Source organism: Onychomys torridus, chromosome 4, assembly GCF_903995425.1.
Source record: "Onychomys torridus chromosome 4, mOncTor1.1, whole genome shotgun sequence".
In the NCBI taxonomy this organism is placed as follows: Eukaryota; Metazoa; Chordata; class Mammalia; order Rodentia; family Cricetidae; genus Onychomys; species Onychomys torridus.
In genome coordinates, this window is record NC_050446.1 from 110,219,391 (window position 1) to 110,241,126 (window position 21,736).

The 21,736-nt window shown below is 43.2% G+C and overlaps 1 protein-coding gene across 12 annotated transcripts in view; it reads left to right on the forward strand.

Moving 5' to 3' along the window:
* The window catches only part of Plcb4 (phospholipase C beta 4), a 378,383-nt gene that overhangs the window by 76,393 nt on the left and 280,254 nt on the right, over positions 1–21,736 (forward strand). For 9 of the 12 annotated variants that reach the window (XM_036183210.1, XM_036183209.1, XM_036183219.1 and 6 more), the window contains exon 2: positions 8,730–8,799. The exons of 1 other annotated variant lie outside the window; for it this stretch is intronic. The gene's annotated coding sequence lies outside the window, so the exon portion shown is untranslated. Of the gene's footprint in view, positions 1–60; positions 127–429; positions 589–8,729; positions 8,800–21,736 lie in introns of all 12 variants that reach the window. 2 more of the 12 variants (XM_036183211.1, XM_036183212.1) reach the window with 2 other exon arrangements.

Here is a 21,736-nt window from a genome sequence, read left to right on the forward strand (position 1 = left end):
CTGTCACAGCACTTTGCTTACATCGTTGCTGCAGTCTGAGTGTCTCCCCTTTCCCCACAGGTAATGGTTCCGTGTGATGGATTTCTCAGTCTGCTCTGAATGTGCTTCCCTGTTTCCCACTTGAAGGTATTCTTTAAATTCTGTTGTCTCTAAACATTTCTACCTTCAAAGTGACGTAGGACCAAGATACATGGCTATTCAACATGTAAGTGAGTGGATGACTGTGTGAATGATACCACATCTGGAAAGGGGCCAAAGCTGAGCATGTTGATGGCAGTATGTAGCCCACTCTCAGGGAGGCAGCTTCCTTTTTACTGGATGGGTCATTCCAGTAGAGACACCACGAACACTCTTCTCACTGGTGTATGTGGTTTAAATGTTCTGCACGTGATAGTGTCTCTTCTTCAGTCTTATTTATCTCCTTTGTAGGTATCGGTATCAATTCCAGGGGTGGCTTAAAGTGGCTGCTTCAGAGAGACATGGGTGGAGGAGACAGACCTCCGTGCTGAAGATGAACAAATGTGAGGGGAGGGGCAAAGGAGGCTCTTTTGCCCCAAGTCTCATTAGCATTAATTTAGCATAATCCAGGTTAGTTCTCAATCTTGTCTGCATGCCAGTGTCACAGGAGTAGCTCTACAAATAATATTGTTGCTATTGATCAATCTAAAAAGATGTTTTACTTGGTCTTGGGTATGTATGTCCTGGCTCTTGAAATTTTCTAGGTTCTCAGGTAATCCTGTTACGAACCCAGCTTTGAGAGCCACCGATATCAATAATTAGGTCGATTAAAGTTACTCATGTTAACATTTCCAAAGTAATTTAATATTTTATTGTCTTGGTAATTCAGTACTTTTAGCAATTTTATGATTTGTATGTACATAAAATCAGTACTCCTACCTTGTTCAAATTTATAATAGTGATACTTTAATGTATAACTTTTTGGCAAGTGACATTGGATGACCTCATATTTTACCCCTCTCCTCAACTATCACAGAGAAACAGCTGACCATCCTTCATGTTGGAGGAAGTTGGAAGGAAACCATTTTTCAGATAATGTGCCTATAAAGTACAAATTTAGAACTTCTCCTTGGTTCCCATGCTGCCTTGCCTGTCTCTAACACCCACAGCTTCTTGTGTCCCAGGACAAGGAGGAAGAGCCTCTACACCCCCTGAAGAACTTCTAGAAAGCTCCTTGTTATTTTTTGATTTCCTTTGGTTATGAGTGAGCTGGCTAAGGTGGCAAATGAAGGAACTTTGGAATCCCTTGTAGTCATTTCTACCCCCTCCCCAGCGTCCTCCCCAGTGTCCTCCCCAGCGTCCTCCCCTGTGTCCTCCCCTGCATTCATACATGCTCTCAATTTGCCTGTAATAGGTATTCAAATAGTACTAAGGAGTCTTGACCACCTGTCATGCTTGTGAGCGGTCACTGCGATGAGCTCTGCTATTGTTTTAAATTCGAGAGCTGAAAATGGAATGTCACCATATGCCACTGGATGTCTAGCACCTAAGCTTCCTTTTTAAGAATTAGGTTTGAGATGCTTAGGATACAGCAGCTTTGCCAGGGAATAGGTAGGCACTGCTATAGAACAATGCACTGGGCAAAGTGTAATAAAGTCCAAGACCAGAACTGAAATCATTGAAATTTACAGACTTTGAGGTTACTACATTCTGTTTCATTTTAAGAAGGAATAGGAGAGTAGGAAGACATTGGGAGAATGATGCAGCTAAGCTTACACCTCCCATTTCTTCACCATGCCAACAAATGCCAAAATATCAGGGCTCAGGATGTTCTCTTATTCACTGATAGAATGCCTGCTCAGTATGTGGGAGGACCTGGGCTGGATTCTCCCCAATACTGGAAAGCTTTACCCAAACCAAACCCAACTAAAGTAGCTTCAGATTGTCTGTCAGTAGGGTTAATGTTGGACTTCAGTGGCAGAGTACTTGTTTGGTATAGGCTACACCCTGAGTTTATCTCCAGTCATAAAACAACTAAAAGGTTGTCAAGAGATGTTTATAGAAGATTCATGAGTGAAAGTTACTTTATTTAATGTTGTCAAATCTAGAAAATTTGGTTGAAGAATCACATGTAATTGCCATTTGACTGATAGGCAAAAATCTTAATTTCTAATATTTGTTCTACTGTCATCCAAAAGGCAGTAAGTTAGCCCCCCTCTTTCTGTTTGAATTTAGGTTAATTTCCATTTAATTAATCTAAATTACTGCACAGAATGGAGTTTTGTGACAATTTGTACTAAAGCCTCAGCGTTTCTGTTTCTCTAGCAAATTTTAGTAAACTTGGGAGCTGTACAGGAACATAGAGATTGTCTTATTATGAGCATGCACAGAACAGTTGAGAATGCTAACCCGTGGCTTGGTATCTCTGTTGACTGGCAGAGATAGGGCGAAGCCAGGCGGCTGTTCAAAAGTCTGACTTTCTGCTTCCACATTGAGCATGCTTTTTTTTTTCACTTCAGAGTAAACACTATAGACATTACCTTAGGTTGGTGTCTTCTAAAACTGGTTTGAGCCAAACTTGGGAGTATAAATAGTACTCAGGAGGGCCAACCATAGATAGGGCTAATTAGCTGATCCCACTGTAGGTAAGTGACTTCCTGTTTGCTGAGGGCCTATAGGAAAGAGCAGAGTGTTCCAAGTTGTTGTATTGGGCAGTAGGAGCTGGACTGTGTGTTTACCAACCTCTGATTGTGGTCTGAGGACTTTTGAAAGGTCCCCCGACAGGAGAGTATTGGCTCATAGAATCTAAACACCTCTTTCACATAGGCAAACTGAGTCATGGGAAGTTAGAGGGACCTGGGTGGGTCAGTAGCAGCTTCTTGCATGAACACACAGCTGCCAGGTACCTGCTGTTGCCATATGCTAAACATCTGGGCAGGGTTTTATGCTTATATGTCCAGTGCTCTTCCAAGGAAAGAGTGAGACTAGGAAGAAAGTAAATGCGAAACTGCTAATATAGGCTGTTACTCATCAAGTCTTCCAGAGCTGTTCTCTTCAGTTCCTTAGCTAGGTGTTCTTTGCTACCTCGGTGGACTTCTGACAGGTTCTAGAGGGTATTCATGAGGGGAGAGCTGTTAGGTTAGGGTGTTCACTGCCTCATTTCTTACCGGCAGACTTAGAGATGAGAATACATCTCCCTCCTGGAATCTATAGAATCTGTCACGTGGCTTTCTGCTGTGCTGCGAGGGTTCCTACATTTCTCCTCTCCTCCAGATGTAAGATATGCCATCCTCCCTGGTTGGCTTCCTAAGCCCTGCCAACCCTGGTAAATAACTCCATAGTCACCCTATGCCCCTTAGTTGTGCATTCAAGTTCTCATCTACTTCCTGCTGGGACCCTGACTGAGACACCATCTTAAGAGTCTTTTGTTTCCCAAATACTTGGGTGAAGTGAAGAGCCAGAGACATTATGAAGAGTGATCAGGAAGCACAAGCTATCCCAGAGCTCAGCATGTAGGATGTCTTACCATAAGCAAGAGTACTTGCTCCAAAAGGTATTTGAAACAGGTGCCTTGAGTTGTAATTAGGATGTTTTCTTTTCTGCTCTACGGGAAGCCCCGTATGAGCAGTAAATTGAAAATGAGAAAGTGCCTTATTATGGCCATGTGTCTAGCTAAATTATAATGTACTTAACTGTATAAGATGGAAACTCTGCAATGCAGGGAAACAGAAAGATACATTGGGTCTGTCCCAATCTGGAAATTTCAGATTTATTCCATGAATTCTAATTCTAGATAACTATATAGTTTCTTCTGTAGTTCCTAAAATTTCCCATCCCTCTAGTGAGTTATAATCCACTTTTTGAGAGTTTTAAAAAGCTGCTGTGAAAAGCATTCCAAGCACCTCAGAGATATCTACAGCAGCAGAACAGGTCATTCTGCAGGGGCCCTCATGACTCAGGCACTTGGTTAAGCACTATGGACTCAGTAATGAATAGTACTTGATGTGTGCTTTCAAGGAAATTACAATATGGTGGGAAAATAGAAGTCTAACCAAGTAATTATCACAAGAATTTTAAAGTATTACAGCATATAGTGGGATATCTAAGTGAGAGTGTACTTAAGTCTGTCAGGAAAAGGCAAAGACGCTGGGGAGTGACAGGAAGTTCTAGGAGTTGCTTTTTGAAGGACATCAGTGAGCCTGGCAGGAAGGTGAAGGAGAGGCTGGGTGCTATGGGGTTACCTGAGGGTTTTGAGATGGAGTGAAACATGATTTAGCCATAGCCCAGTGGCCTTTGGAGGAATGCCTGGACTTGAGGCCAAGGGTAAATGACAATCTAATCCTTAACAATCAATATCACCTTTGATAATATGGATTGTACACACTCTAAAAATATTAAGAAATGTAAGCAAACTGGAAACTGTTTAAAAAAAATCTTTGGACATTTAGTAGAAAATTGTCTTCTTATACCAATGCTCTGTAGAGCAATATGTGTGTGTGTGTGTGTGTGTGTGTGTGTGTGTGTGTGTGTGTGTGTGTGTTTAAATTTATGTGTGTGTGTGTGTTTTTAAATTTGTGTGTGCGCTTTTAAATTTGTGTGTGCGCGCGCGCGTCTGCGCGCGCACGCATGCGCCCATGAAGACAAGACAATGGTGTTGGATCCCCTGGAGCTGTGAACCACCTGACCTGGGTTCTCAAATCAAAGCGGGGGCTTTGGGAAGAGCAGCAGCTGTTTCTCTTTCTTCTTTTTGTCTTTCTGGTGCTCGCCAGACCCTGAATCTACTTTGCCTGGTACCTTGGCTTCCGACAGTCCTCCTCCTCTGAGTTTCCTCTCCCTGCACGTGGCTTATCTGCCCTGTGTCTGACCTCTGTGCTGGTGTAACTCAAACAGCATGGCCTCCTTCTCTCTTTCTTTTCTCCATTTTTCTTTTCCAGGCACCTCCAGAGATTTATAGCTGACTTGGGTATTTTCTTTTCAACTCTAGCACGAGGTCCTCAAGATTCCTTTTGAGTCCATTCTTTTATTAATGAGACTAAGAACCTCGATTTGCCTGATAACTCGAGAATAAGTGCCAAATTCTAGAATTATGCTCAGGCTCCCTGTCCTGCAGGGACTCCGTCTGTTTTAGTCCTTCCTTTTCTTGTTTATTGGTCTGGTCTTTCACTGGCTTAGCCCTCTTTTGCTTTGTAACAGAATACACCAAAACTTCCTGGCTTGAAACAACCACCACCATTTCAGGAGTCTGTGGATTGACTGGTCTCAGCTGGGCGACACTGCTCCCTGTGAGACTAACTGGGTTGCAGTTCTTTGCAGTTCAGAATGTTTGAGATGACTCACTGAGCATGAGCACTTGAGTTCAGTGAGGATGTCAGCTAGAATGCCTGCAATCTGGGCTATGCTGCCCCTTCCATGTTGATTGGGCTTCTCACAGTATGAGGATGAGGTGCCAAGGGGGGCCATTGTCAATGTGCAAAAGCAGAAGTCACTAAGGTCCTTAAGAATGGAACTTGGAAGACCTGGATGACAAGTCCCCACTGCGTTCTGTAGGTCCATCCAGCCATAGGGCCAGGTTTGAGAAGAGGGAAAATAGATTCGCTATCTGAGCAGGAAGTGCCAAATAATTTGCAACGCCCCGCCCCCTTTTTGGCACCTAGTTTGCCATGTCCCTTCCTCCCCATTATTTCCCACTCTGGAAACTTTTAGTTAAGTGTTAGTCACCAACTCTTTGTGACCTCTATATCTTAGTGTAAATGCTCCCAGGAGGCACTCAAGTTTGTTTGTCTGGCCCGTAGTCATCTGCGGTTCAGAGGGGGCAAGTGTGTGCTGCTGAGGATTTTTTTTAAAGAGGTTTATGGTAGGCATGTTGTTTCAAACAAACCATTATCAATGTTTGCAGAGAAGTGGAGATACAGAATTATTTGCACACTGATGATTATTTGAAGGGATGCTCACTGCCTGCTCATCCAACTCAACATTCCTTAGACTGGGCCAGAAAGCTCCACCTGACTTATCTTCTGACTTCTAACTTTTCTGGAGCCATTCTCTTCCTGGATTTCCTGTGACATCATCATCATCACCACCACCACTATTATTATCATCATCGTCATTATTGTTATTTTAAATTTCTCCAGTGTAACTGTCCCCTCTCTTCATCCCTCACTTCTCTTCTTCTTTCTTTATTTCATTTGATTTTTGAAGATAACATCTTCTTATGATTCCCCTACTGGTTTTGAACTCGGAATCCCCCTGCCTCACCCTCTCATGTGCTGGATATCAGGCATGCATCACACTGCCAGCCCTTTCTCCTTTTTGCCCAGTGTCCTTCTCTGCCCTTGAGAAAGAAGACTCTCTTTTCATTTCTTGCTTTGGTCTGTCTGGCAACTTCTAACTGATTTCTCAGCTCTAAGTGCAAATGTCACTTCCTGACATGAGCTGTAGATTCCTGCTTGGATTGTGAGTGGTTGACTAGAAGCCATCGCTTCTCCCTTTTGCTTCTGTCAGTCTGTGGCCCCTTGTCTGTACCCTGAGATCTCAGTGATGGCAGAGCTGTGATGCCCAGCAGTCCAGAACTGCTCATTCTGTTTCCAATTATTAGCCAATGAAACCAGTGACTTCTTTGACTGTAAGATTAATATTGGTTTGATTATGTACTTGTGATCCCAATCTTATGAGATAAGCATGGGTGTAAGTCTTGTTTTTATGTGGTATGCTGTTTGTCTAAAAAGAACATTAGTGGAATCAAAACGGCAGGAGTAACACAGAAGGTGAATTGAAAATAACTGTGATTCTGTCTTTCTCAAAGAGAATACTCAGAATTCTTAGGCCCTATTTGCTGGGCCCTATTTTCAGGTGACTTAGATAAAGAGGGGGCAGTGTTATTTCAGTTTATTTATTGTCATTACAGTGAGTAATTTAGTAATTGTGTATTGTATGCGAAGGGTAAAGAAACCACCACTGAAATGTCCCCTCGTGATGTGGGGGGAATAGGTATTGTGGATAAGAGAGAGAACAACCAGATGCATCTGGAAGAATCTACACCAGAAAGAAAATAAGAGCAGACTGGGCATGGCCAAGTGCTATCTGCAAGGGAAGAGAATAGCAAGAATGGCAAGAGAAAACAACTGGATTAGCAGGTTATAAGGAGGGTGAGTAGCTGAGGGGAGGGAAGGGCTGAGCTGAGGCAGGCCTGGCACTTCATGGCAGAGGAGGTCAGAAAGGCCAGGATGGAGCTTTGAAATGTGTAGCAGGTGAACAGGCACGGGTGTGGGGGGGGGAAGCTAGAGGCCTGCATGGACTTTGATACACAAACCACAAGTATATGTCAATGGAGACCCATGTCCCTTCTGCCAGAGGCAAGGGAAGTGACTCCTTTTGGCAAATGTGAACCCATTTCAACAGTTCCTGAGGAATGTTGTCTTTTATTTAATCATCAAAAATCCTTCTGTAGTCCAGCTTGAGCTGAGGCAAGACTGTCCTTTCTAGACATGGTCACTTCCTGAGACCTAGCACGTATGAGAAGGTCTGTTGTCTAAGTGGAGACTGTCAAGTGAAAACCAGTTGGCATGTGCTTCCAAGGCGAGTACTTGCTCAGCGGTGCAGAATAAACATGTGGTATGGGACCTGAATGGAGTATTTTGTAGAGGCCAGAATGTGGGCAAAGTGCACGGATAAACACATTTAAGAAAAGTTGTGCAAGAGAGGTAGGGGAAGAGTATTTCATAGGCTGGGAGAGTATTCCATAGGCTGGGAGAGTATTCCATAGGCTGGGAGAGTATTCCATAGGCTGGGAGAGTATTCCATAGGCTGGGAGAGTATTCCATAGGAGACTTAAAGTGAGAATGGCAGGTGCCCTTTTCTACACCAGTGGCAATGAAGGCATATAAGGTGTAACGGGAGTCACAGGATGGAGGGCTATATAGCCTCTTGGCGACAGGATGTGGGGACTGAGTGTTGGCATCATGTCATAAAATATGTGATTTGGGTCATCATTTTCTCTGTGGTTGATAAGGTAGTTTGGCTTTCAAAGTCATCTGGGATATGGTTGGGTTCAGCCCCAGAGGGGTGGCATTAGAAGAGAGAGAGGAAAGGGGAGAGAGGAAGAGGTAGATGAAAATGTTTGGATTCTCAGTGGAAAAGACAGAGGAATTCCTTGACTGGGGGTTGGTTCAGTATAGAGACTGGAGGTATGAATCAGTATATAACCACAAGCCACGTGACTGACAGCCCAGGGAACCCAGATTTGAAGCTTTATTGAGCATTTCATTGGTCAGCTTCCCATCACTAGACAAATGCCTGTTCTGATTGGGGTCAGAGTTTCCATGATTGCTGAGTCACATTGCCTTTGGTTTTGTGAGTCAGAAATTAGGAGCAGGAGTGTTGGGTGGAGAAGCTGTTGTCCCATAGCATCTGGGAAATAGAGAAAGAGGCCGTGTCACAGATCCCTTTTGGTACTGTGTCCCTAGCCACCTGCTTCCTTTGAGTTGGCTTCACTATTTTCCATTAGTACCAAGCTGAGGACCAAGTCTTAAACCCAAGAACTGTTGGGCAATGCCTAAGACATAAACTAAGGCAGTAGTGTAGCAGAGAGAAACAAAACAAAACAAAATCCCCAACCAAACAGAACCAATGTCTGTCTTCAGCCACTGACATCCAGTTCATCAGTATATGATTCTGTTTGACACTGAAAATATGTCCCAAATGCAGCCAGTTTAGATTGCCTTCACCATTGCCTTCCGGCCTAACCCTTGCTTTCCTTTGCCTGGATTCCACAGGAGCCTTCCAGCTAGTCTTTCTCTGCATGCCGTCAGCCACCTGCAGAGGATCCTCAGCCAAGCAGCCTGGGTGAGTCTTTTTAAAACATGTCGGATAATGTCGTTCTCCTCTGAACCCACAGTAGCTTCCTGCCTCGTTCAGAATGTAAGCCAAAGCCCTAACAAGGGTCTTGTGGCCTGCTCCCTTCATTGTTGCCTCTGACTTCAGCTGCTACTACCCACCTTGTTCACTGCCTTGCTGGCTACCCTTGCCAAGTGCTGTGCTCATGCCTGCGGTGCCTGTCTCACCCAGGGCCTTTGCACATTCTTTCATTAACTGGCTCCCTTTCTTTACAATATCTTTAGACTTATGACCCACCCTCCTTAACTTTTTGCCATGTGCGGGCTTTTTTTACTTTCCTCTTTTAGCATTACAGTCCTTGAGGTTTGTAACTCTACCTGTAGGATCTTCTGGGATCCAGACCATTTTCCTATGTCTGCTCTCACTCCCTCCTCCAGGATGAAGTTCCAGGAGAGCAAGGAAGGGTCATGTCTGTATTGTCACTATGGCATTTAGTGTGGGCCAAGCATGCAGGGAATGTTTGCTCCACGGATGTAACAGATTCACTTAGAGACTCCTTTTTGATTGGACTTGTGATTTCCCTGCGATCAGCTGTCGGCAGTTACCTTTATATTCAGACAGTGTCTTTGCTCAATCTTTGATGGTTAGTGAATGGAATATGAAGTTTGAAATCACGGCCTTTGGCTCTATGTCGTTCCAGAAAGTTTCCTTACTAAAAAGACCATTTAAGACATGTCAGCAGAGACATGCTGTGGTGTTGCATACCTGTAAACCCAGTACTTAGGAGGTGGAGGCAGGAGGATAAGAAGTTTAAGGATGTCCTAGAATACATAGCAAGTCTGAGACCAGTCTGGGTTGTAAGAGACCATGATTAAAAAGAAAAAATTAAAGAAAAGGAAATTATTGATCTGGACCATCCTGAGATGGCTGTATCTCAAAAGAAAAAAAAAATAAGAAAAATGGGAATAGAAAGAACTGATACTGGGGAAGGAGAGTAGGAGAATAATTTGGTTCAGTTAGCTCAGCTTCCACTGTGAACGCTAGAATCTGCACAGCAGTTTGGCGTCTCTTTCATCATTATTATTATGATTATTAATTGGATGCTTTTTCAAAATTTGGACTTTAAGCTTGCAGCTGATGCTTTAGGAGATTATGCTATCCAGGGTGCAGAAATTGCTGGGGCTGACTGTAACTATTCATGGCCAATTAAGGAGCAGCATTGGCAAGCAACTGGGGGCGGATACAGTTGTGCATTGTGGGAGTTCTTGTCGCTGAGGTTCATGTGTTGGGGATTAGCTGTCAGGGCTTCCTTCTGCAGCAGGGATGTTGATTTGCCTACCTAGAGGCACTTCTATAAATGGAAATAATAAACAACCTTGAGGGATTTAACTTTGTGTGGAGAGAAAAAGGAGAACAAAGTGGAGAAATCACTTTCATTTGCGAGGCCTTGCTTGGGAGGCCTTCAGAAGGCTGCTTTTGTTTAATTTTGTATCAGTTTTCTTTCTCCCCAGGGGATGGAGATGGCTTTTGAAAGAATGCATGCAGAAAATCAGGCTGTAGGAGGAAGAAATGAATTTTGGAATGTTTCCAAAGTATAGAATTCCCCAGGGACATCGGGTTACTGCATTATGGTCTTGTCACAAAAGGGAGTGTCAATCACAGAATGTGTCTGCTGTCTCATTCCTAACACAACTGGTGGCCACTTGTGATAGCTTATACTTTCACATGGAGTTTTTAAAAGGATTTCAGCTGGAATGGAAATAAGAGACAGACAGTTGGACACACACACACACACACACACACACACACACACACACACACACAGGGCTGTGTCGGGTATGAGTGAGGTAGAATGATCAAACAATGGCTGGATATGCCTTTTCTTAATTTTAGATTTTAGGGTTAAACCAATTCTTAGGTGTTTTGAATTTTCCTAGTGCTGAAAATCCTGGGTAACCCCACTTTTCAGATGCAGTGACTAGGGGGTGGTGCTCTGCCAAGGACAGTTCGAATGAAATTCAGGTCTGGAGAACATGGCTGCAGGTTTGCACAGCAGGAGTTCCTCAGTCAAGTGCATGGTACCTGTTGGAAAGATCTTGAAGTTAAGTTGACAGCACCTGTTCCTATGTTCCCTGAAGCACCCGAGGAGTGTTGAGTTCTGGAATCAAACAACGCGTCAGGCTTTCAGTTCTCACACACCTTGTGTTTGCACTCATTTCTGTCTGTCCCTTTTAAAGATGACTGCTCCGTGAGTGACTAGAATAGAGAACTTTGTGTGCAAGGTGGGACAAGTATTTCTCTGGTGACCTCAGTGACGTGAGGCAGTAGATCGGAAACACTGGGCTCTGAGAGTCTTTGTGTGTCTGTCATGACATAGCAGGAGTCTGGGAATGAATTCTCCATGCTCAACAAATGACTTAAAATATTTATCTCCAAAGTAAAAGGGTTTTGTTTTTTTCCCCTTGATTAGGAAAATACATAGGCATATCCTGTTTTTGTTTTTTTGTGTTTTTTTTTTTTTGGCATGTCTTTTATGTTTTTGATAAGTGCCCTAACTTTTAAAAATATGTGATTTTAGAGCTGAAAGGTGGCTCAGTGGTAAAGAGCACACACTGTTCTTCCAGAGGACTCCTGTGTAGTTCAATGTGAGCAAATACCTTGGGTGGGTCACAGCTGCCTGAAATTCTCCTTCCAGAGGATCCAGTGCCATTTCTGGCCTCTGCAGGCACTGCGGTACATGCATAAGCCTGCTTTCAGACACATATGCACAATCATATATAATTAAAAAATGAAACAAACTAAAATCTTTTAGAAAGTCTGGCTCTCCATTATTTCTAAATTCATAGTGGTCACTTTGGCTGGATGATGCGGGGTTCAAGCATCTCCCTTTGTTGTATAGTGTTTTTGAGGTTGGGGCAGAGGAGAGGATAAAGAGCATGGTCAGAAACCTCAGTCATATTTGTATTCAGTCCCCATCTTACCTGTTCATTGTCTCTCCCAACTGTCCTTCTCTCCCTTCAGCCTCGTACTTTCTGCATTCAGTATTCCTTGTTCATCTCTGACCCACCTACCATGCAGTTCGCCAGGACCTTTCTCATTATGGAGTCAGCACCAAATGGTTGGTGTTGGTAGTAGGAAAACACTAATGCCAGGTAAATTCTATCAGGAGTGGGTCTTGCATCATGGTCTGGAGGTTCCCAGTTAAAGCTTTGGAGGAACATGATCTCAATCTGTACATGAGGAATGAACGGAGTTAGTTGTATGAGTCCGGTCTGTGTTCAGATTTGTATGTGAGTAAGAGCTGGGGACTTTGCAGAAGAGAATTCACATTGTAGAGGTCAAATTTTATGTTGGGATTGTATTTCTGAACTTATTACCAATTTCAAGCACCTGAGTGTCAAAATATAATGGGGTGTTTCTATTTAGCAGCTTATATGGTGCCACCTTGTGGCCACTGAGCATGGGGGTGGGGTTTAGTGTTTCCTAGCCCCAGCCAGTAGGAAAACTGTAACTGTTGAAGAACTTTGCCACGTTGAGGGGACTCCTGCTGATTCCAAGGAATGTACAAGTGTGATTTCAGGTTCATGTCACAAGTGACCAATCCCTGGAGGGCGTCAGAGCAGAAGGTCCTGGCCCATTTCATGGAATCGAAAGTAGTTGCAGATAGTTATAGATTCACAGTACACATGGGGTAGGAATCCAGGAGATAGGGGATAAAGTGCATGAAGAGTCTGGGCCAGGCCAGCAAAGACAAAAGAGAATATTAAAATTTTAGGGTTTATTTGAGCAGACAATTGCCTTGTAGGTGGATTTTAGCTATGTGATCATCCATCCTTAATTTCTATCTTATGTGTTTATGAGCATAAGGATTTGTGATGTCACAGTGCTCTTTGGGTGATTTTTGTTGTTTTGTTGTTCCAAGATTAACAATCTTGGAAGAGAAAATAAAATACATGAAATATTTAGTAAAGAGGTTGGTTGGAAGTTCAGCCTAGACTTGGGTTGAAAGGCTGGGGCATCATTTGATTAGGGATCGAAGTTGGAGGTCTGTGGTAAAACCAGTTGTGTGAAGTGTAGGTTAGACAAAGTGCAGCCAGTTTCTTTATCTTGGGACTTTGAGAGCTCAGAAAGCACTGATGCATTTAGAGTGTGCAGTTAGATAACACCACTCTGAACTTTAGTTCTAGGAATAATTCTTACAGGTGGGATGAATGCACCCTCAGGAATGTGATTCATTATTCATCACCATCATAAGCTGAATAAGAAGCAACCACACATGTCAGGGGAATAAAATAAATAAATAAGTAGAGTGTGTGCTCTTTACCACTGCAATAAAGAAAGTGTCTGTGGGGAGTCAGCTGGAGAGCTGGCTTAGTGGTGAATGGAACAGAGCATACTGCTCCTGCAGAAGTCTAGTGTTCAGTGTCTGGAACTCACATTAGGCAGCTCAGAACCATCCATATCCCCTAAGCCCCAGTGGATCTAATGTCTGGAACTCCCACAGGCACTTACATGCATGTATCCACACAGACACATGCATGCACACACACAGTTAAAAACAAAAATTTAAAAAAATCATTACAATATAAAAAAAGTTATCTGGACATGGTGGTGCATACCTTTAGTTCCAGCACTCGTAAGGCAGAGGCAGGTGGACCCCTGAGTTTGAGGCCAGCCTGGTCTACAGAGCAAGTTCTAGGACAACCAGGGCAACAGAGAGAAACCCTGTTTCTAAAAACTAAGCCTAATTGGATTTATTTTTTATTTTGAGTATGAGTGTTTTGCCTGCATGTATGTATGTTATATGTATGTTAACCATGTGCCTGCCTGGTGCTCATGGGGGTCAGAAGATAGGGTTGAATCTCCTTGAATTGGAATTACAAATGGTTGTGAGCCACCATATAGGTGCTAGGAACCAAACCCTGGTCCTAGGAAAGAATAATACTCTTAACTACTGATCCATCTCTCCAGCCCTGAAAATATTAAAAACAAATTTTTTAATGTCTCCATCTTAGAAGTTTAGAGGTTCCCCTTCATATGGGCTTGGCTGACTTTAGCTGACAGCTCTGTCTGCAGCCCTGTTGATTGGGTAGGCAGCTCTACTGACCTTGGCGGGATTGGCCTATGTGCCTTGTGGCTTGGCTGTCTGTTGGTGATGTAGGATGGCTTTAGGTAGTAAGACAGGGGTGACTAATTTCTGCAGTATGTGTCTTTTGTCCTTGAGCCTACTAGATCTAGTGTGTTTGCTTAGGTATGATACAGGAGCAAGAATGGAGAGGGACAGGCTTGCTGTGGAAGTATATCCTGTTGTTCAAAGGCAGATGTGGCCTGCGACAGAGGAGAAAGGCCCTTGAAGGTTACATGGCAGAGGTTGTGGGTACAGGAAAGAAGGATTGGGTTTGTTCTGCAGCCACATCACCCTAGACCCAGTGTAGGAACTGCTGGATGAGATCAGAGTCAACTGAGTGAGGAATGATGTCAGACTTTTTCCTCGGCCACAACCACAGATTGTACTTTTAATTCTGGTAAGCAGCCTCACAAATAGCTGTCTGGGCCATGTTAAGGAAGAAACAGTTTATCTGGTTCTGTAAGGGGTTTTTGTCATCTTTGTGTGGGATTGTCCCACTCAGGGCTGGAAGGATTGTGGATACCGTCTTGTTATGGTTGCATCATGTCAGAAGGAAATGAGAAACCAGAGGCACTGAGAAGATAATTGGCCATTGTAATGCCAAACAGCCAGCTCCAAGCAAAGCTGGCTCTCATCCTCAGATGCCCTTCTCAAGCCCTTTGGACTCGAATGACCTCAAAGAAGTTTGGTTGGAGGGTTGCAAGCACTAAAATGTGTCTACAGTCCCTATGAAAGAGCAAATCACGTTCCCTCCACAGGGACCATAATAGAAGAGACTTTGGAAGTAGGGTGATTAGAGAGTAGCCATGCTGTGCTTGTCTCTGGAAAGCAAAGCTTGCTAAACTGTGGCTGCCCATCTTTGGGAATCTAGTTCATTTTCCATTTTTTCTCCTTTCCCTTCCCTTCGCCTCCCTTCTCAAATACCTGCTGCATGAGAAGTCTGCATAGGACTTCCAAGAAGCATCGATGTTCTAGCACCTACTTTGTCAAATAGCATATGAAACTGTAAAGGTAAATCTAGCCTTCTGGAATAGCGGGGGCATCAGCAGCTGATTTATCAGACTGTTGAGAGCAACAATTTGAGCTGAATAAGTAAAATTTGGATAGTGAAATTCTACCTACTTAAGCACTGTCAGATAAGCTAGATTTTTAAAATTTTATTTAACCGATAATAATGGGAAATATTCAAACTCCCCCCCCTCCACACCATTTTTATTTTGGGTGGTTTTAAGCAGAGAACCCAGACCCTTTCTCATGCTAGGCAAGTGATCCACTACTGAGTTGTATCCCAACCATTTTTTTTTTTTTTAATTTTTATGTTATTTACTTATTTTTTTGAAGGCAGAGTCTTGTTTGCTCTATGCCTGAGGCTATCCTTGAACTCAGTGCTGGATGTAAGGTGTGAGCCATCATGCCTAGCAGCAGCAGCAGCAGCAGCCTTTTAGAGTTTAGGTTTGGAGCTGAGCAGTAACAAAGCCCTGTGCTTGTTAAGAGCCAGTGAATGTGCGAGTCCATATGATCCTGACCACCCTTTGCTTAGGGCTGCTTGAGTGTGTGGGGTCACTTGCCATTTATTGTTGCATTTTATTCTCAGTGTGTTGATGCTTCTTGCTGGTTAGATTTCTGCTGTAGTTTTGGGCTGTTTAAGCACAGCTTTGTTCATTAGATCTATTCCATGCCTCTTCGCTGTTCTCAAGCTGCGTTGTCCTTGGCACCTAGGTAGGTTTGCAGGCCTGAGTGCTGGGAAAGCGCTGGGAATGGAAGAAAGGTTAGGGTATCTCTCCCTTTCTCTCCTCTCAGTGCCTGTAGGAATAGCTGTGTCAATACATGGTTCCGCCCTCACCTCTTGGAAGCCTGTGCTGTGGTCATCAGGTTGCTTCGGCCCCTGAGGGGCTCTCATAACATCACACCTTGTTATCAAACCCATTCCCCTTCCCCTCTGTACCCATTGCCGGTTACTGTGTCCGGGGCAAATGTTCGACCCTTGAGCTGCACTGGTAGCCTTGGAAGTTGCCTTTTTAGTTTTCATTTTATTTATATTTTTACAACATTTTTCTCCTTGTGCTAATTTGCTTCTTGCAGTCTGCTGTGAGGATGACATCCAACTACTTAGTTTATTTTATTGGTCAAAAAGATAGAAATGCCATCAAATGATTGAGAATGATAGTTGAAGATTCTGGGCTTCAGTTCTAGGGATACCACTCATGGTTTGTGTGATTCAACATGTTTCTTAACCTTTCTGGGAGTTACTTTTTCATCTGAGCAACAAATGTGTCTGTGCTGTCTCAGTTTGGGCTTCCTGGGATATGGACTTTAAGCTGGAGATCATTGAACAGAGGTTTACTCTCGAGAGCTCGAGCTATCCAGCCTGTGGAGGGAAGGCAGACTCATGATGGCACTCAGGGAGAAGCTGTGCTGAAGGCTTTGCAGAAGGCATCTCCAAAGCAGGTGAGGACCTTATTCACTGACATTAGCTGTTAGAAGTCCTTAACCATGGGGGAACAACTGAGCTTTGTCTCAAGAGGCTGTGAGTCTTCTGTCTGCCTCCCTCAGACAGCTTGGGAAGTACTGTTTGGTCCTGAGGTGGGGTCTGTTCACTAGACCACAGTGACTATAGCACATCTCTGTTCTGTAGCATTCTTAAGGTTAATTCAGCATCGAATTTGCCACAAATTCTTCCAGTGCCCTTCATGTCTTTGATCTCTATTATGGAACCTGGGTGCTAACTGTGCATCATTTCATGGACTCCAGAAAGGACTGAGATTTCTGTTTTATGACTGGCCAGAGGTCTTGGCAGGTTAAGTGACCTGCTCCAGGTTACTCATTCAAAAACTGATTGAGAAATCCTCCCGTGGGGCCTGCCAGCCTCACCGTGAGCCAGACTTTTTAACTAGATATTCGAACGACTTAACCGGCAGTAGGGGAAACCTCCTGAAAATATCTCCAGCAAAGTAGTAGGTGTTGTTTTGGTAGAAACATTTCCTCTGTTGCCATAAAAATCTTCCCCCAAATGGCTTTGTGAGAGCAAAGCTGTGCAGGCTCTGCTGGTGTTTGTGAAGGGAGCCGTATGGCTCAGCCACAACACAAATGATTTGTTTTGCTGGCCGTGTTGGCAAAGTGATTTGATTTCTAGATTCCCCAGAGAGGGGAAAGAAGATCTAAACACATAAGTTTCTTCATAATTAGATGTTTAAAGAAGAGACAAGAGGAAGAGATGAAAACGGGAGCCCAGGTACATTTTTCATTTCGTGAATGCTACCAGGGTGAGCATGTGTGCCCAGGGGTAGTTTCCTCAGCACTGCTCACTCCTTCTGCCTTCAGTTCTCTGTTCTTCATCAGGGATGAATAGGAAAATCAGCGATAGCCCCTCACGTGAAGTGACGTTTGAATGGGTGCTCTTCCTTTGTTTTGGAGAATAGAGAAAGCTGCTGCTATGCTGTCGAGATAAAAGCAACACTTCTTTTTCTGTTGGAGACATGATTTTTCAGGCGAGCTAAGGATGATGATGAGAAGTCTCTGGAGGGCAAGGTCAAAGGTTAATTCCTAAGAGCTTCTTCTAAGGAGCCCAATTTCAGTGATGAATTAGAGTTGACTTTAGTTATTCTCAGTAGCCAACTACAAATTAACAGTTGCTTGAAGAAGATGCAAGTTCATGGTAAGGACATTTGGAGTCGAAGCACACCATAATTTCATAGTATGGTCAAGAGCTCAGGTCCGCATCCTCTCTCCTACCTTCTTGAATGCTGGTTCCATTTCTTCCTTGTTGCACTGGCCACTTGGGTCAGTTTGCCTTAGAACAGCTGTTAGGCTGTTTATCCTGTGACCATTTTAAGGAAATAGTGTCTGAAGACCCCAGTGTGGTGAGTATTAGTCTAGAGAGGCTCATCAGCAGGAAGAGAAAGTATTTGTGAGCCATTCATTGCTATGGGAAAACATAGCCTTTTATCAAATCTGTGGATGAGCCCAATGGTTCTTGTGGCCTTGTTTGGATCACTGACCACATCTAAGGTCAGTTGTGGGTTGACAGATGGTTCTGCTGATTTGGATCGGGTACAGGATGTAGCTCAGCTGGGTGTAGCTGTGTGCTGGCTGCTGTGAGATGGGGTGATTTTTCTCCATGTGATTTCTCCTTGTCCAGTAGGGCCAGCCTAGGCTTTCATGGTGATTGCATGGTCTGAGACAAAGGCCAAGGCTCAGCATGAACATCGCCTAACAACTTTTGCTGGGATTCACGTTAGAGTTCCAGATTCTGTAAGACCAAGAAGTACAATGCCAGTCTTAAGTCCTGAACTAGGAAACAAACACTTTAAGCCCCTTAGCAGCACATACCAGGAATGAAGACTTTGTTCATAGGATGACTTCTTTTTCTTACTCTGCTAAGTTGTTTCATTTACACATACTTTGCAATGTCAGAATATGCTTATATAAATTTTTACAGTTATGATAGCCAATAGGAAGGCATTTTTTTTGTAGATTTTTCTTGTGTCTTCAGTTATCACTCATAGCTAATTGTTCAAGAAGTCATATAAAGGGTACCTGTGGCCATTACTCAGAAAGCTAACACCAGCAATGGTATTAACTGTGTGCTGCATGTACTTCTCAACAGCCCCAAAAGGATGATGCATTTATAATACATTCTTAGATGATGGAATTAAGGCACAAAAAGGTTGTGATATGCAAATATTCAAGAGGTTTGCACGCAGGCAAAAGGTTTTGCTATCCTGTCTCACAGCCATGCTGAAAAACTTCTTTGGGTGTGAGTACAAGTCATATAAAGCATATAGGAAATTAAAGGCTAATTTGACAGACTTGAGAGTGGAGGAAACCATGGTTTATATTTTAGAAATTAACTTTGGACTCCTTGCACATAAATTGCCCTGACAATTTACAGAGCTGTTCCTTGCAGGTACATGTGACATTCAAAAGCAATCAGACCACATTATCTGATCTTTAAGGGATTACTGGGCTCTAGGCATCTTGAAGGTTACAGTTGCAATCAGCATTAATTTCATTGTTAACCATTGTTATTCATGTTAACTTCAGGGTCCTTTGTCTTTACTGTTTTCAGGGGGCCCTAGTTGAGTTCTAGGGAGCTGATAACTAATGGAACTAAGTGATCAAGTTGCTAATTGAGTAGGATTAGTCCACTGTGAGTGGACATGGCTTTGGTTGAATCTCTCAGGTCCCTGGTCCATGTCACCACACAATATTGCCCTTCTATCCTTCATTATTTTGGTGAAAATGCCCATTAAATGTAGTGGGGTGAACAAGGCACAAAGCATTCATCTGAACTGATTTTCTCCATGTGTTTTATGACTAATTTTAGGTAATTATTTTAGGGTGCATGCACAAATAGAGGAATTTCCTTAGAAATTAAAAATAAAGAAAATCTTATGAAGAAAATTATAAAGAGGAAATATGGATTTGTGTCTATTCAAGCCGGTTTTTAACTTTCTTTCATGTACAATGGCTTTAATTTAAATTTGCTGTGGTAAAATTCATGAAAACAGTATCCATTGCTTTGACAAAATACCTGAGAGTAATAAACGTGAAGAATGGAAGGCTTGTTTCAGCTTATGGTTTGGGCCCAGAGTTAGTTGGCCTCCTGTTTTGGAACTGAGGAGTAGCAGAGTATCGTGTGTTATGAAGAGGCTACTCGTGTAATGGTGCCCAGGTAGATGATGGATGGAGGGAGAGTGTAGGCGTAATATTCTGTTCTGCCAGCCAGCTACCAAATAACTACACAGAGACTTAATAATTATAAATACTTGGCCAATAACTTAGGCTTGTTACTAACTAGTTCTTACAACTTAAATTTACCCTTATTTCTTATGTTAGTTCTACCACATGGCTTGTTACCTTTCTTTAACCCAGCATGTACATCTTGCTTCTCCCTGCATCTCCTGGAGATTCCACCCTTTTCACCCCAGAGAACTCTCTCTCTGTCTGCAAGTCCTGCCTAACCTCTTCCTGTGTAGCTGTTGGCCACTTAGCTCTTTATTAAACTAATGAGAGCAACACATCTTCACAGTACAGAAAGATTGTTCCTCAACAGGAGAGAACACAGAGATGGGAGGAAAGCCTAGTAAGGCCAGGGACAAGATACATTCTTTAGAGGCAACCCTCCACTAATTTATGCTTCCAAAAAGGCCCCACCTTCTATGAATAGTCTTTGTAGGTATGAACTCATTGCTGACAATCCATTGATGTAGTTAGCAACCTCAAGATCTAGTCACCTCTTAATTGCACCAGTAGTTGGAGAACAAATCTTGAACACAGGAACCTTAGTGGGATATTTTATATGGAATCAAGAAATATGTCAAATGGGTAAGGAATGGTGGGCCTACTTCCCTTTATTGGTGCTGGAGATTGAAAATAGGGATGGCCTTAGCATCTTTAATAACCAGGCAAGCCTTTAAGTGGAGGGATTGGGACACCAACCCAGCCACAAAACCTTTGACCTACAATTAGTACTACTTGCAAGATGTACTGGGGTAAAGGTGGCACAGAATTTGTGTGTCTGAACAAATGACTGGTCCATGCCATGAGAGGAAACCCATGCCAGACACTTCCTGGAGGGCCAGGAAGGATAGTCTGAATAGTCCAGAGACCAAGGATAGACCCAAACATGATCACCAAAAAAAGTCAATGAAATGATTCCTAATGATACTCTGCTATATTTGTAGAGTGAAGCCTAGCATAATATTCATCAGATAGGCTTCATCCAGCAACTGATGGTAGCAGATGCAGAGACCCATAGAGAAACATTAGGTAGAACTCAGGGAATCATGCAGAAGAGGGCAGGAAAGATTGTAGGAGCCAGAGAGGTCATGACATCACAACAAAATGGCCTACAGAATCAACTAACCAAGGCCTATAGGGGCTCACAGAGACTCAATTGATAATCAGGGCACCTGTATGGCTTTGACCTGGGTTGTATGAAGATACATTATGGTTGTGTAGCTTGGTGTTCTTGTGGGACTCCAACAGTGGGAGCAGGGGCTCTCTCTGATTCTTCTGCCTGCTTTTGGGACCCTTTCCCTCCTACTGGATTGCCTCATCCAACCTTAGTATGAGGGGATGTGTCTAGTCTTATTGTAATCTGACATGTCAAGTTTGGTTGATATCCCTGGAAGCCTGCACTTCTCTTATGGGAAAGGAGGAAGAGTGGGTCTGGAGGAGAGGGGATGTTGTGGGAGGAGTTGAGAGGAGAGGAGGGAGGGGAAACCATGGTTGGGATGCAATATATGAGAGAAGAATAAATGAAAAATAAATAAATAAGAAAGTAGGGCCTTAAACATGATGGCAAAGCTCCTGCTACTGCGCTTCATCCCTAGCCCGTAGCCATTTTGAATCTTAGTAAAGGAAGTAATAGAAATAAAATGTGGAATTTAGGATAGTACCTTTGATTTACTTCTTCCTGGGTGGAGGGTTGCCATGCTTCTTATTTGTCTATTTTATTAAATAAAACGGAAAAGTGTTTTGTTTGCATGTGCACTCAAGCCATGAAGAAGTCCCATATCCTTGTGTTCCAGTACATAAGCTGGGGGCTATGTGAGAAGGTAATTACTGTCTAGGTGTATTTATAAAATGCTAGTAATTTTGTTGGTAATATTTCCACTGAATTCTTGTTACATGACATATGTCTTCATGATGACTCTCTGGAGTACCTGTCTTTGTCTCCAGTGAGATAGAGGGATCCTAAGTGACAAAGCATGTCACAAAGCTGCCACTTCAGTCCTACCCTATAGGGATCCGTAAAGTACTTTCCACGTGACAGCCATTCAGAGTACATTTTAATTCTGTTGTCAGTCAGTG